The following is a 13,451-nucleotide window of genomic DNA, read 5'->3' on the forward strand; positions in this document are numbered from 1 at the left end:
ACAATGCCTTTTATTTATGTTTAAAAAAAAGGCATTTTCATTTACAATTCCAATAGCTTAAACATGCGTAAATGCGAGACCTATTGCATTGCAAATGCTTGTTTTAGGAATAGTGACTGAACTATAAGTCCTCACGGTTCCGCACGCTGTGGTTTCACTCTTTCCTGCACCCTGGACAAAAATGTTATGGCAATAATATCACCTCCATCATCTCACTTAGTTTTTTAAATGCCTCGTAGTGATACACAGTACAAATTAAAGTAGTGCAGCCCGTAGACAAATGCTTTTTTTCTACAAATGTCTCATCAATGACCTGTTAAATACGGATTTCCTTTCATTTAAGCTTCTGGTGTAAATCCCTATTCACAATATTGCAAGAAGGAAGCTGCTCGTTGACCTGGGCATTGTGACTATACATTAGAACACATGGGAATGGAACTGGATTTCCTGTCTGTGGAAGCCCAGAAATAGCATCCTTCTAAAAGCCCAAATACAATAACGCCAAATGTCCATTCCACTATTTCAGAGTGCAACAAGGTGACGGTTCTTTTTTAATACATTATATTAAAGCGATTTGTCATTGATCTTTTCGTTTGCTCTAAGAGTGACTACATGTGTTTGTTTTTTAAAACATTATACACGTAATTTGTACAAATATGCCGCTGATGGCTTGATTCCTGTATTAATAATAATTAATACGATTGAGGAATGTTTATAGCGACCCGTCCTGTAACATCCTTTGGAAAATCTGAAGTGTTTGTACAGTACATGTGACCCTACATTTTGCAACTTTTACAGAAATAAGTTAGGTTTTCTTCATAAACAATCCCTTTTCGTGACAGAAAAACTTGAATGCACATCTTCCCGTCCAGATGTAGTGCCACAGAGCATTAAGTTGTAGTTTAGTTCCAAAACATCTAATGCAGAAATTGTTACAAAGCACATGCATTGTATCTTACTACTGCCCTATTCAATACAATGGGACCAATCCACAAAAAATATTGTAAAGCTAATCCGTGCACATACTCTTATATATGGTTATATGATATGGGAGTTTGGGGAATTCACAAGCATTATCTGTAGTATGCTTGGAAAGCAGCAACAGTCACAGCCTTCCAGTGGTGGTAGCCCCTCCCTAAATTAGGTGTGGCATTTTAGACCTGCCAGCCAAAGTGATGGACAGCTCACCAGGTCAAGGGTTTTCAACAAATGAGCCTGCTGGGGTTTTGCCATTGGTTCCCCTGACACTAAATGAGGCGGAAGAACCACAAGGTTGGACCAGTAGAAGCCCCTGCTCTAAAAACCTCTAAATGAGGCCATTATTCTGAATTTTGTATCACTGCATCAGTTTTACTCTTTCAGCTCAGGTTTTATTTTTCTGTGGCAATTCAGTGGCACTGTTTATGACACAAATGTGTAATGGTAGTATTTTCATAATTGTGCCTTGATTTCCATGCGGAATATAGCCATATACATTTTCTTTTTTATTTTTTTTATTTTTTTATATTTCTGTTTATTAAACATAAGTAAAGGGTCATGCGATACAAATAATCACTTTGTGCATTTACAGGGAATAATGTCTTTACAGGCAGTGGTGTTTTGCTTTCGATCTCAAAGTTACAACAACAGTACATGCGATTGGTTTCAGATCGTCACATATACATTTTCTTGAATACCCAAAAAGGTCGGACATTGCCACTGCCTATTAACTTACAGTTCAAGAAATGAAGCCGGCAGATGGATACGCTGTTTATGACTTTTATGAACATTTCCTATAGTGAAACACTAAGATTAGAAGTAAGTAGCTTTTCCTTCTGGTATGTAGAACCTTTATTGATGACCATAAAAACTGGAATTGAATAGCACGTTCATCCCCAAACCACAGTGACTTAAATAAACTTGGACCAAAAAAACACATCTTGTTACAGTGGAGAAGGGACATTTTGCAAACTAATTTCTCAGAGCACCATGAACCACTATTGCGTCTGCTTTGGCATCCAAAACCAAGCAATACAGATTACTAAAGATATGTATAGACCTCCAATTTGCAGCTCTGCTGATTTAATCTAAAAGACCATTCTTTAATATGGCAACCTTTGGTTTTTTTACCTCTTGTTGAATGTGCCTTCAATTTTCCTGGCAATCACTTGTTTACCAGATGATAACATGCCACCTTGCATGAAGCATTCCATCTGGATATGGATTGCTTACACATAGCATGATGGTCGTAATAGGCCCATAGTTTACAAACAATTTATTAGTTTGTCTAATATTCTTTGTTTGATCTAAATAGAATTTAAGAACTCTTCTAATATACTCTGTGTGAAGGTAATCCTTTATCAGTAATGCTGGGTTCGTAAAGGACACTGGCAAAGAAGTGGGCTGATTTCTTTAAAACCTGGGGCCCGATTCACAGAACTAACTTAAGACAAAATCCTAAACTTACTACCATTTTGGTATTCACAGAAGGCACTTACTCCTTTTGGTATTCACAGAAAGCACTTACTCATTTCTGTATTCACAGAAGTTAGGAGTCCTAACTTTAGGACTCCTAAATGCCTTCTGTGAATACCGAAAGTCTTAAAATTAGGATTTTTCTCAGTTTAGTAGTAGTATAGTTAGGACTCCTAACTATAGGACTCCTAAATGCCTTCTGTGAATACCGTAAGTCTTAAAATTAGGATTTTTCTCAATTTAGTAGTAGTAAAGTTAGGGCTCCTAACTTTAGGACTCCTAAATGCCTTCTGTGAATACAGAAAGTCTTAAAATTAGGATTTTTCTCAGTTTAGTAGTAGTATAGTTAGGACTCCTAACTTTAGGACTCCTAAATGCCTTCTGTGAATACCGAAAGTCTTAAAATAAGGATTATTCTCAATTTAGCAGTAGTAAAGTTAGGACTCCTAACTTTAGGACTCCTAAATGCCTTCTGTGAATACCGAAAGCCTTAAAATTAGGATTTTTCTCAGTTTAGTAGTAGTAAAGTTAGGACTCCTAACTTTAGCACTCCTAAACTGAGAAAAATCCTAATTTTAAGACTTTCGGTATTCACAGAAGGCATTTAGGAGTCCTAAAGTTAGGACTCCTAACTTCTGTGAATACCGAAGTGAGTAAGTGGCTTCTGTGAATGCCAAAATGAGTAAGTGCCTTCTGTGAATACGAAAATGGTAGTAAGTTTAGGATTTTGTCTTAAGTTAGTTCTGTGAATCGGGCCCCTGGACACCACCTTAGGCAAGAAAAATTGACCCTCATCACTGTACTGGCTGAGTATAAAATAATGTAAAGTTCTTGTGCTGATAGAGCTTGAATGTCACTACATGGACTTAGATACTTCTAATCAAAAAAGTTGTCTTACGAGAACGTACTGCAAAGAGTATTCATCTATCAATTCGAACCATGGAGCAAGTAATACATTCTCAAAAACGTTATGCTTCCAAGCAGGAGCTATCTTACAAATTGGAGCAAAAACCTTTAACACTTCTAAAAATCCTATATACCAAGAAAAGCGAGAATGATTTCTGATACATAATATTTTTCTGTAGGCTGTCAATTGTGGAAAATGCACCTTGATGAAGGAGCATTTAGATTTGTCAAGTTGAAGAAAGTAAGTTAGACTTGCTTCTTCTAGGCATGCAACAATGTAAAATTTGTTTGTAATTAGTTTTTTCTATTTAAAAGTACATTCATCTCTGGTGGTTGGATTCATTACATCCTTAAGAATGCCCATACACGTTCAGATGTTCATATTGCATGTAGTCATGAGCCATCTCTTGAAACTGTCTTGTTTGACTTTGTCTTTGAACATCCATTCATGGTTTTCTCCATGATTTCAGCTCAAAATGTCCGTGTGGATGTTCTTCAGTCATGGGTGATTTCATTGCTGTGATCGCCAACTTTCTTGGAATATGCCATTTGCAAATGGATGATACTTTACTGAACAGGGGTTTCGATCAAGTGCAGCCCTGTTTCCTTAGTTAATGAATAGTGGCCATACCATTTATTAACTATTACCTGTTCATAATACTGTTTGTCATAAGAGAAGATAGGAAGGCATTGTGGGGTTGATGTGCTGCTGGGACGTCCAGCAGGCTGATGTGATATAATGCCGCCTTCTTTTACTAAACTCATTTGAGTGTCAGAATTCCTAGATGTGCTCATCTTCCCAGCAGGGCATATTGCGGACTATGGATTGAGCTGGAAGATCCTGATGGTAAGGAATATCTTGAAAAAGATTGACACATTTCTATCGCCAATTAGAAGATTGAATTCCATCCTGAAAAAGATGAATTTTGTCTTCTCACGTGACTCTGGTTCTGTTGTATTAATCCTCTAGGTATTTTTGCAGAGGTCTCATTTGAAGCCTTGAATTTGAGATGATGAAAATTCATATGGTCATGTCCTAAATATATATCTAGAGATGCTCCTAATTTTTTTAATTTAATTTTTTTTTTAATTAAAGTTTTATATCATGCTGTACCAACATATCCAATGACATCAGTACTGTAACATATAGATAGTGAAATATATGCATGAACGGAAGAAAAAAAAAGAAAAATATAAAGGAACCACTTCAGTGACTAACATCGTACATTGATCATGATCGCATATTATACATATATTAGCGATTATACATAGCTTTTGACTTGAGCAGTATCCAGGAAGATCACCCGACTCATGTGTAGATGCTCCTAAATAATTCAGTACTTAAAGTGGCATGGAAGTTGACTTATTCAAATTGACCTGAAGATTCAGGTTATTCAGAGGAGACAAAGTCTCCTGAAAATTTTGTGATGCCTTACAAACATTGTCAGCTTTGATCAGCCCAACGTCTAGAAAAGTATAAATGAAAATCCTTCTCTTCCTCGAGTGTAGCCACAGCCACTGCTATACACCTATAAAATGCTCTGGTAGATCATATTAGGCCAAACCGAAGGACTGAGCTGAACTGCGTCTTCCCTGCGACAAATCTACTACAGATCTCGGGAACTTCCTGTGCTTTCACATTATTGGAAAGAGGAAGTATGCAAAGGTCCCAGCAAGTCCACTACAGAAATCCAATCTCCTACGTCCAAACATGGGAACATTTGATTTATAGTCAATATCCAAAACGTTTCACTTTTTAGCTTTCATTTGAAATAAGAGATATCTTGAGTAGATTCCTTTTTCTTTTTGTGATGGAAGAACATGTTCTTGGTGCTCCCTCTATCTGAGGGTATCTCTGTTTCAGGAGCCAATACATTATGTTTTTTTACTGCAGAAAGTAATACCATGTCTGGCCTCGGACCTTCCCTAAAGAATGTTCATGAAGCTTCTATGTCTGACTGAGGTATGGGAATAACACTTTAGTAGCTGCTAGTGTCAGGAATTTGTGTTCTGTAGTTTCAATAGACCCTGATACAAGGGCAGAAGAGGTCTAGACTGACCAGGAAAATAGAGAGGCTACTAAAACTTCTTCAACTTCCAGAGACCAAATCACTCTATACTGTTTGTTCTTTTGCACCAGATAGTCATGAATGCAGCAAAGGCAAACAGATGTGGATTGAATTGGTGATAATATCTCACCAACTCGTAAAAGGATCTTATTGCTTTCTTATACGTTTTGAGGTGTTGAGTATTGACAAGATATTGTACTGCAGTAACTGTACCCATGCACCATGTATTACAGGTACTGTCATGTATTATATTTCTTGTACCATTTCTTTATTTGGATTTCAAAAAACAAAAAGATCAAAATAACACATACTGTAAGTCAGCTGGACACACTTGAATGCACACATATATACCAGAACATGTAACAGAATACATGTTCAATAACACAACCCACAGCGTGTCCCGTCCATGCTATGGTAGTCCACTGAGACCAGCGTACCTCGTCAAGCCTCCCAACGCATAATGACAGATGAATAAGTCCGCCCAGCAGTACATAAACACCTACCCATTGCTATTTCACATCTCATTACATGTATCCCTTACAATATACCCTTGTAAGGGTAGTACGATGGTACGATAGGACAGTAGTATGCAGCAGGCCTACAATTGTGGTCCCCCAACTAGCCACCCAATTGTCCTCCCATCATGATCACAGCGGCCACCTCATCAAATGTATTGTATTTGTATAGTGCTTTCATGTACCATGAAAGGTCCAAAGTGATTTCAGGGTCGTTGAGTAAATAGCTATTTATAGCAATTTATATCATTTGTACACAGCACATGGCACCCCTGGTGAAATTGTGGTACACTCTGATTTGTTTCTGGTTCTTGGGTGCCTTTAAGGGTGCATGGTTGATAGGGTGTTGGTTGAAGCTAAGTCTATGTGGTGTGTGCTGGGTGAGGTAAAGGGTTTGGACATGTGGAGTAAGTATGGTCTGTAGAGCATTGCTGTGTGACAGTGTGGGCAGAGGAATCATATTGCAAAACAGTAATCTAAGAGGAGTGGAGCGGAAGTAGTGTGAAAGAAAGGATCACAACTTAGAAATACTGACCTATGGTTCTTCTGAGTTTAATGCAGTTGGTAATAAGTTTCAGGACACAGGCAGGTCTTTTTGGCCTCCTGAAGTGTGATTGCTGATTATACTTATTTTCTAGATGAGTGTGTTCTGTAGCTTGCACGTCTGTACAAAGAAGGATTGCCTACCCAAATTCAATATTTTTTGGAAGGGAGTATTATCAGGAGTGATGCCATTCTAGATTTGAAAATCCTAATTTGTCAATAAAGCCTTGGTTCTGATGGAAGAAAGATGGGCCCCGTTACATGGATTGCCAGATGAGTGATGCAAAATGCTTTGAAGGAGATTATTCTAGACACAAAAGCCAGTGTAAGGCCTTGAGAGCCTGGCCAGCCTTGTCACACCCGTTTTGGTCTAGCACTTGTCTTTCTACAGAATTTTGGATCCATTATAATTTGTTGATTAGGCCTCCCTGCCCATTGGCATACTCAATGCATGTCCAACCAAATGCTCGAGATGGCAGAAAGCTGTAATAGAGTCCCCAGAGAGGGAAGATTTAAAAAAAGATTTGCATGATGAGGAATGCATTTTGTCCCACTTGGTTAACCAGTGGTTGAGAGAGACTTTGGAGTCCATCATCTCAATTTGATTTTCACTTGTGCAGAGGTTTACTGGTGAGGAGATTTCTTTCATGAGTGTGTCAATCTGCACAGCCTGAACTCACACTCAAGTGGTGGGAAGTGGGCATTCCAAAACATAGTTTGCCTTGGAAGTTTAGGAATGCACACAAACTCAGACGTTTATGGAGATTCCAAATTTTAATTAATCCCCTTTCCACCCTGGAAAGGGAGGTACATTTATTTCAGCACAGACTTGACATACATCTTTTTCCAGTGTGAGAAGGTGAATGGATCACTCCCAACCTTGGTGGGAGTATAAAGGCAAGACTTTCTTCAAAAGGAAATATGTTTTCCATAGAAGAAATAAAATGTGCATTGCACAGGGGATCCTGTTCCTGCTGTGTGAGGTTCACCACTATGGAGATCTTCCTCCAGCAGGAATAGGAACTTTCTGGGATGATTCTTTTGAGGATTCGGTTAAAAATACAATGTTGGGATATTGATCGTACTTTGTTACTTTTTGTGGTAGAATTTCCTATAAACACCTAGTTGCAAATAAAGTTATTGAGTGGCTTGGCACTTACCCCCAAGTTTTGTATGGCTAATGGTCATAATCAGGGGTGTATCCGGACGTCTCTTTTATATTCTTTATAAATTGTGTATCTTTCTGAATTCCTAGATCATGAAGATAGCATAGCACCAAAATGGGGCAGTGTAAAAGTAAACACCTGAAACCAATGACACGTGCTTCGGTTGAAAAAAGACTGGCCTTTCATTGAAAACTGACTCTACAAACCAAAGCTTTCAAACCAGTTATCCTTTGAAGGTTGGAATTGTATAAAATAAGATAAATTGGAATTTACAACTATCTATCACAAGTATAGCTTAGAAGTGGAGAAATAGTTTAAAAAAAACTATTTTATTTATTCAATTTTTTACACAATAACTGAGCGGTCATACATAGAGTTTACCAAGATAATACCATCCAGCTTATTTCCATTATACATCTAAGTCCTGTACACATTTCGTGATTATTTACACATTTATGGCACAGCAGAATATTACATCATAAATAGCTAGGGTGTTACCCAATTACCAATTTTACATTTCGCTACTTCTGACAAATCCATTGTTTTGATCATTTCCATTTCTCATTGGGTTTAACAATTCCCTGCATAGCTCTCTCCAGGATGCAATGTCCTCCTCTAACAGAAGTAGAGAAATTGTTTCTCTAATTAAGAGATTGCCAAGATAATATTGTGTCAGAACTATTGGACCCTCAATTGAGGTAATTACACATACATTTGATACAGTGTTACTTTATGGGTCCATAGCTGTTTGTCTTCATATGATTAATACCCTGAAGTTGTATTTTTGTAACCAGTCTCCACTGCAGACTGCAGTTGGAAATAGGTTTAACATTGTTATTGTCTTCAGTTATTTAAATACTTTTTTGTAACTGTGCAGAAGCTGAACAAGACAATGTAAAATAATTAATTTATAAGGAGGTTCTCCTATTAAACCTTGATCGTGCTTTGTCCATGTGAGTTATTGGTAATTCGATTTTTAGAGAATATCAACCAGAATCTTTAGAGGTGATTACTAATATATCTTTGTTTCCACATAAAACATAAATTGTTTTTAAAATCTATAAAAATCAGGCTTATCAATGTGATTTAGAATCTCCCTCAATGCATATGTTGTTCAACTACATCCAAGATTGTTGTTGTTAGATTTTGGGGTCTCTAGTTGGCACAGGTAGGTACTTGTGACAAATAGGGATCCTTGCCTCTAGTCAGGGTAAGGGGGTACCCTCCTAAAATAACCCCTGTTCACCCCCTTGGTAGCTTGGCACGAGCAGACAGGCTTATGTCAGAGGCAGTGTGTAAAGCATTTGTGAACACATACAGTAATCAAGTGACAACACTACAGATGGACACCACACAAGTTTTATATAAAAAATAAGTATTTTTTATATAAATTTAACAAAAGACCATAAGCGAGAAAAATCCACAATACTGTTACTTAAAAATGGTAGAATTGACTTGGTTCTTTTTAGATCTTAAAATGCGATACTTTGAGTCAATGTACCTTTAGATGCGACAAGCAGGGCAACGAAAGTGTTGCAAGAAGGTGATGCGTTGAGTCCTTACTGCGCTTCAGGGGCGATGCAGTGAGCAACACCGTGATGCGATGAAATTTTGGTGCAAAGAAATAAAGATGTCATCTTCTTCTTGATGCGGCACGCTTTTCCGATGTTGCGAGAAGTCTCGACTCGATGCGTCAGCTGCAGCGGCGACACCCCTGTTCCATGATGCGACGACAGCGACTTTGGTGGTGACACTCTTCTCCGACGATGCGAGACTCTTCCGCTCGATGCGACAGCTGCAGCGGCGACACCCTTGTTCAGTGATGCGACGACAGTGGCTCCGACGGCGGCACGCTTCTCCGTGGATGCGAGGCGCTTCTGCGGTGCAATGCGACAGCTACAGCGGCGACACCCTTGTTCCGTGATGCGACGGCAGCGGCTGTGACACACTTCTTCTTCATTGCAAGATGCTTCTCGTGATGCGGTGCAATGCGACAGCTACAGCAGCGACATCCGTGATGCGACGGCAGCAGCTGCGACGGCGACACACTTCTTCGTGAGTCGCGCTTCCAGCCCCTTGCGACACGCAAGTCCTCAAAAAGTCCAGCAACTGCAGGCACTTTAAAAGAACTCTTGGGGAGCTAGTGGTTGAAGTCTGTTGTCCCTGAGACTTCAGCAGGAGGCAAGCTCTTCTCTCAAGCCCTTGGAGATCCTTCACAAGTTGAATGAAAATGCACACAAAGTCCTTTCTCCTTTCTTTGGCAGTCAGGCAACCACTGCACGCCAATCCCCCAAGCAGCACTTCAGCTTAGGGATAGTCTCTCCTCAGTTTCTTCTGGTGCCTCTCCTCAGCAAAGGTTCCTTCTTGTTGTCCAAAAGTGATCTAAAATTCTTGGGTTTGCGTCCCAATATTTATACCAAGTTTCTCTTTGTTCTCTGAAGGCAGAGGGGCCTTTGCCTAGTCCAAACCAGTTCTGGTCAGTCCTGGAGCACTTTGTTTACATGACTCCTTCTTCCCTTTCAGAGTGCAGGGCAGAGACATCAGACGCACCACAGGAGGTGGAGCCAGCATTGTGGAGGGAAGGCACAGCCCTATTCAGGTCCCAGGTGCAACTCCTCCCTCCCATCTAGATGCAGATCTCTATTCACCACTGGGCTGACTCACCCTGTCTCCTGGAATCCCCGAGCCTTGTCACTCAAACTCCAGACAAGGAATACACAGCTTAGCAGAGGCAGGTTTGAATGGTTAGACAAGAAAATACCTACTTTCTAAAAGTGGTATTTTCAAACACAGAATATTAAAACCAACTTCATTAAAATGTGTATTTTATCATTCTGAGTTCAGGCATACTAAATTTGAATTTCCACCATGTTCCCTGAGTCAGTTAGGATTATAGGATGTAATAATCAAACTGCCCATTCTGGCCTATGGAGAACAGGTAGCCTTGCAATAGTGAAAATACGAAAATGGTTGTAATTCACATGCGACACACACCAGGGCATGTCCTACCTTATACTTACAATGCACCCTGCCCTTGGGTCTACCATAGTGGTGTCTGATATGAAGAAAAGGGAAGGTTTAGGGACTGGCAAGTGGGTGCACTTGCCCAGTCAGCATGACAGTACCAAACTACATACAGGCTCTGCAATGGCAGGCCTTAGACACACTTTTACAGGCTGCTTCTGTGGGTGGCACAACCAGTGCAGCAAGCTCACCACCAGTGTTTGGATTACCAGCCCTGGGCACTCCTGGTGCACTGAACTAGGGTCTGACAGGTAAACCAAACCAACCAATCATGAAATCACTATTTCATACATCAATTTACAATAGGGAGCACTTGCACTGTGGCACTGGACAGCAGTGGCACAGTGCCCAAAGCATCTAACACCAGCAAAAACACATGAGGCAACAGCAAAAATGGAAGGGAGACCCACGCCAAGGTGCCAGGTCTAACAGTTATATACAGAAAAGGCAGTTTTATTTTGATTCAATTTGTCTTTTAATGTAAAATATGATTTTTTAGGATGTAGGCTGTTTTAATATTTCAATTCGTCAATCTGAAGGTACCTGGCAGGAACCAAGGTTAAAATTTAAATCATGTCATTTCTGGAAGTTTTCCATTGAATCTGAGGAACATGTAATCTGTATATTGTCGACATTACTTCATTTGAAGAGAAACCTACTACTTTCAGTTTTTATTGAATGTAACTGTAGAACAATCCCTAAAGCTATGTTTCTTTTTTCTAACACTGGAACCAATAGATATATCAGTTATGTCTTTTATTAGACAAGAGACTATTTGCTTATCAGCTGCTGCTCATGAACTGGCTTAACATTTCACTTATATGTACTCAATTTTCACTGTATTCTCCATTGATGCATTTTATTGTGAACGGTTGTGAACAATTTTTAAATGTACAGTAAAGATTGCTACTATTACTATGAATTCGAGTTAATGATTGAACTGGCAGGGATTAAAATAGGCAATGCCAGAAGGACATTTTTAAAAACATGTTGGGGCATGGCTCATTGGAAAACCAGCAATGGAAATATACTTTATCAGTTGTACAGTGTTGTTTATGAGAATTACATTGAATGTGTGGTGAGACTGATAGATGGTTTTGGGGTTTGGATCATGCATTAAGTGGTGTCACTTATCGTTTTCTACTGGAAGTGAGATTTCAGGCACATTGTTTTTGGAATGAAGAGGTCCACTGTTTTTGCAGGGTTTTTGGTATGTTTTCTTGTACTTTAAGACTTGATTTGAGCCAATTCACATTTCAATTGTTTTATCGGTTATATGAGGCTTTGAGATGAAGTACTTTATACAAGTTGACAGAAAGTCATTCGGGAATTGATTTATAGTAATCAGAAGTTCCAATAGGCATGTAGATAATAGTTCAGTCCAGAATTTGTTGTAAGGAAGAGAAGTTAGGTTTGTGATGATCACTCAAGGTGATCAAAGAGTTTCCTGTTATTCCTGTGTACTGAGATCAATCCGTTTAGAGCTATGAGGGTCTGGACTGCAGCATGAGGTAATCCGGAGACTACTTGGTAGAGGTCTAGAGGTTCAAGCTTAGTCATGAGTGATAAGATATAATAAAGTTCTGACTTGTCAAATCAGATGTTAAGATCACCCAAGACACGTAGATTTTAGTGGTCAATTATAATATCTAAGACAAAGTACATGAAGGCATCTGAGAAAGTGTTGTTGTGAAAGGCAGTGGGCAAATACACAGAACAGAGGCATAAGAAGTTGTATTTGGTGAACAATGCACCAATAAGGACTCCTACTCGGGTGTTGTCGTGTTTGAAGATGTCAGTTGATAAAGTATTTTTATGAACCACTGGTATGAACCCACCGGGTGTCTTGCTTTGGTGACTTACGTGTAGGGTTAAATATGTCTTGGGTAAGCCTCATGTGAATTCTACAGGCATCACCAAGTCAAGCTTCAATGATGATAAGGAGGTGTGGAGCAAATTATTAATAATCTGCTGGTGCAGGGTCACACCACTTTGCCACGGGTTCTTATCAAGTAAGGGGGAACGACACTGGAGCGAAGTCAAACCATAGGTCATTTAATCATTCATGAATGGGTCTCCATCCAACAAGTACTATCAAGATACCCAAGGGGAGAGCACACTTGAAAGAAGTTTATATGGGTTTTTATAGGGAAGATCACAAACTAGGAATGCCCAGAGGTAAATAGAACTTTGGAAAGAACACACAACTGAGGCAAGGCAAGAATCGACAGCCTCTGTGTCTTGTGCAATTGCTACGTCCTAAAGCTGGACAACAAGATATGCTATTCTGAGTAGACTTTACTTGAGGATTAACCATTGCCTGAAAACCTTTGAGCAAGCTGACTCTGCATGTTTACACAACCTACAATGTCCCAACCTGCAATTCTTTACTCATGTTTATACAGATGCGGTGTCAAAAAGAGAGCCAGGCTGAAAGTAGGGCAGGGGTGAAAATGGATGAAGCACAGATTAATCAAAAAATGAAAGAATCAGATTTTACATTTTAACAGCCCTTCCTTTTTAGCGGTGCTGAATCCGTTCTAAGAGGTACACGTATTTAATTGTGTACATTAATATTCATCAATTCATATATTTCAGTATGCATCATCATTTCTCTATTAAATTCATGAACATTAATTGGGGAAGGCTTGATACTGTTACAAGTAGCTATATAAGCTGTACATATCACAGGAGCATGCTGAATGCAGCAACAGCAAGTGAGAAAAATGGCTCCTATAATCACTATTCCCTTTAATAATTTCCAGCACCAAGCA

The sequence above is a fragment of the Triturus cristatus genome, chromosome 8, assembly GCF_964204655.1.
Source record: "Triturus cristatus chromosome 8, aTriCri1.1, whole genome shotgun sequence".
Lineage (NCBI taxonomy): Eukaryota > Metazoa > Chordata > Amphibia > Caudata > Salamandridae > Triturus > Triturus cristatus.